This window comes from Nelumbo nucifera, chromosome 1, assembly GCF_055504915.1.
Source record: "Nelumbo nucifera cultivar China Antique chromosome 1, China Antique-T2T, whole genome shotgun sequence".
NCBI lineage: Eukaryota > Viridiplantae > Streptophyta > Magnoliopsida > Proteales > Nelumbonaceae > Nelumbo > Nelumbo nucifera.
In genome coordinates this window covers 177116490-177120289 of record NC_142649.1, presented here as the reverse complement: position 1 = coordinate 177120289, position 3800 = coordinate 177116490, and the positions used below count along the sequence as shown (strand labels likewise).

Below are 3800 nucleotides of genomic sequence, written 5' to 3'. Positions count from 1 at the left end.
TCTGTCTGATGTCATTTACAGAACCTTGCTCAGGCAATAGATAACCCTGTGCAGGAGAATACGCCCATGGGTTCATATTTCTCACACATGCATGCACATGCATTACACGGCTCTCTACTTCAACTCTCTTGATGACTTGATTTATATCAGAAAAGAAAAAATTTAGTAGATCTCCGTCTCCCCATTAATGACTTTTAGTGGATAGAACACCAGGACTGACCACTGACTTCCCTTATTAAATGTTATAATATTTTACCTATGACTTGTATGTTTTCACACCACTGACATCACTAATGTGCAAATCAATAGAAGTTAGAAAATGGCGAAGATTCCACATTTACAGAGCCCAATGATGTTTTGAGGGAGAAATCGATTCCTCGGTTCTGATTTTTATATTTGTGGTTTCATTTGATTTTGTCAAATCGATAGTGTTGTCACCAATTTATGATTTTTTTTTTCTTTTTTTTCAGATCACTTTGTCAACATTATTACTATTCAAAAAAGCGTTTTTATATCTTTGAGAAATTTTCAAACCGACAAGACAATTAGACAAACCCCTTAAAAACCACTGACATAGGAAACCATTTTCCATCAAAACCACAGAAAACACAGCTTAAAATCCCCTTGTTTCTCTGCCTTAATTTCATTGGCAAACATTTTGATTTTCACCCCAATCCAAACACGGGAAAAGATGGATTTGATGAATCATGAATACTTTATCAAAGGAACTCTCTGGTTGGGTAACTCGGGAAAAGGGTTGTGTCCTGTTCAGATAAGGCAACCAAAGTGTTTTGGCCCACAAAATTTTGTCGGCAGCAGATAATTCCACTCCACAACAGCTGCAGAGTTCGTCTAAATGCTAAGGACTGACTGCCTTTTCACGACTGTGCTGAGAAGAAACAACCCAGAAGGCATCTCCTGCACACCTCTCTCCCTCCACAGTCCACCCCAAAAGATTTTTCTGATGAAGAAGCATTAGAAAGGTCAAACTGTGATAATTATTCCTCTGCAAACATTGAAAAATAGTAACACAACAGAAACGGAAATCATAACTGTAAAAAAAAAAAAAATCACAATTTGATTTATTAAGAAACAACTCATTGAGACAACATTGTATGCAACAAACATCTGGTTTTTAACACAGTTAGTACTTAAAAATGCTTCTACTGAATATGCAACATTAAGCCCTTTATTTCTCCTAGCAAAAAAAAAATCCTTTATTTCTTATTTGTAACTGCTGTAAGCTCACATGCATCAATCACTATTTCTTCTTCTGTTTCACTATGCTGTCACTGCTGGAATGCTCTGCTCATTTCTGAAGAAATTACCTGGGTCGACCTTGCTCTTCACATATACTAATCTGTCGAAGTTGTTCTTGAAATACTTTCGACCCCAGATGCTAGCTTGTGAGTAGCTTGTATTGCCCTTGTTGTTTGTTCCAATGTCAAGATCTCTGTAGTTGAGATATGCTTCCCTTGGCGACTTGGAGACATAAGGAGTCATGTATTCATACAGCTCCCTTAACCACTTGATTTGCCTATCGATTTCTTGAGTCCCATTTTTTTTCCAGTTCAAAGAGTACTGGATTTTGTATATGTTCCCTTTTCTGTGTGGGAAGGGAATTGCAGACTCTGAAATCTCACTCATCCTTCCTCCATAGGGATTTAGCTGCATTACAGGTCCCTCCATTTGAAAAAACCTTTTCCATATTCCTTCGAACACAAATTCAGGAATCGGTTCCTTAACATAGTCGGATTTCACCTTCTGGTTTCTCTTGCTCTGACGACTCCTGTCCAGTAAGATATCGTTGGTACTGTTTGGGAAGCCCCCAATATTCTTGATGGCATCGATCCAGCTCATTTCAGTACAGTTCTCTCGTCGCAGACCCAACTCTGGGAAGCTCTCGTTCATCAGAGGGAGGAGTTTGTCTATGGTACCAAGGTACAAGGACCTGAATGTAACTGCTATTGTTTTACCCCCTGAACGGGTTTTCGCGAGCCTCAGGTTGGCTCTCATGAATAGATCTTCATGGAGCTTATCTGCAATGTATTGCCACCTGTGGAGGAGCTTCGTTCCTCCTTCTTCAATTGTCTTGGATGGATTGAAAAGAGTTACAACTGGTGGGACTGGAACCAAATTCACTTTCCACCATAGAATGATTCCAAAGCTTGCTGCACTTCCTCCTCTGATGGCCCAGAACAGATCTTCTCCCATGGTTTCTCTGTGGAGAATTTTGCCATTTGCATCAACCATGTGTGCATCAACGACATGATCAGCTCCAAGTCCATATTTTCTCAGCATGTAACCATACCCACCTCCGCCGAGGAACCCAGAAACGCCTACAGTGGAGCAAACCCCACCTGGGAAGCCATGGACGTTACTCTTCTCTGCAATTCTGTAATAAAGTTCACCTAAAGTCGCACCAGCCTGAACCCACGCACTGTTGTCTTCTATGTCCACAGTGATGGTTTTCAGATTGGACATGTCAACAATGACGAATGGGACTTCAGCTCTGTATGAGATGCCCTCATAGTCATGGCCTCCGCCTCTTGTTCTGATCTCCAAGCCATTCTCTTTTGCACAGATAACAGCTGCTTGGACGTGGGATTCGTTCAAAGGAGTAATAACAAAGAGAGGTTTTGGAGTGTCAGACTGCAGGAACCTAGTATTTTGTATAGTAGAGGTGTAGATGGATTGATAAGAGGGGTTATTGGAGGAATAAACCACAGCGGAGATCGGAGAGGAAGGATTAGAACGAAGGGAAAGGCATCGGAGAAAGCTCTCCTCCACTGAGGCTGAGGTTGCCCATGAAACCAAAACAAGAATTGAAAGTAAGCAAAGTATTGCAGAAGTCAACCAACTCCCCATGTTTTGTTCTTCTTTCCTTTTGCTCTCTGGGTGGACGAAGCAAGGTTATCGGCTTGCCTATCCCTACTATATAGAAACTACCCCAAAGTAGCTTTTATGACATTAAACATGGAAAAGACTATTTTATCCATCATTTTTCTTTAAATTTTCAAAATGAAACATTTGAATAAACCTGCTTAAAATGCAGGCACCAAACCTCCCACTTAAGACTATAGAGTATGTTGAGGGAAGGGGATTTGTCTTCGTTTTCAGATTAAGATTTGATTTGATGGAAAAACTCTCCAATATTTGACTAAAAAAAGCTCTCCAACAAGATTTGATGGATGTATAATGCCTTCTAGTTCCCTTATTTTACCATCTTTACATAGCTCTGTTTTTTCTCTTCTTCATATGTTGTGCAGCTACCGAGAAGATTTGGGTATAAAATACAATAAAAGAAAAAAAAACATTTGTTTATATTATTTTATTGATGGATCAGCAATTTACATGCAGTCTTTATACCATTTTACTCTCTCTCCAGTTTTACAGAGGGCACAACGGGCTTTGTAAGAGATCTGAAATTCTGAATGTGAGAAGGTGAAGTGGTGAAGCGAGGTTGTTTGTTCCTGATCAGGCTGTGTTTGTTTGTAGTACAATGGTGGTGGAGGGATTGCCCGATGGTTGTGATGGGAGTAAAGTTGAATCAGCAAAGCAGGGAGTTACTGACATGGGCACTTGTGAAAGTGGCCCAGCCTGGAGAGAGAGTGATTGCTCTGCATATGTTTTCAGCAATACTGGTGAGGAAGTTGGGATTTGGGAAATTAAGGTCATTTTGGTTCAACTCTCATTCTTTTTCATTCTTATTCAAGATAAAATTTTAAAATGTAAAAGAATGGATACAATGGGTAGAATGAGAAAATGTTTCTATGAATGAAATGAATCTTTTCAAACTA

The 3800-nt window shown here is 39.8% G+C and overlaps 1 pseudogene across 1 annotated transcript; it reads right to left on the bottom strand.

Moving 5' to 3' along the window:
• Positions 1-1049: 1049 nt before the first annotated feature.
• Positions 1050-3800, bottom strand: LOC109114894 (tetrahydroberberine oxidase pseudogene; annotated as a pseudogene). The gene has a single exon (XR_016080712.1). The product of XR_016080712.1 is annotated as a tetrahydroberberine oxidase pseudogene (transcript).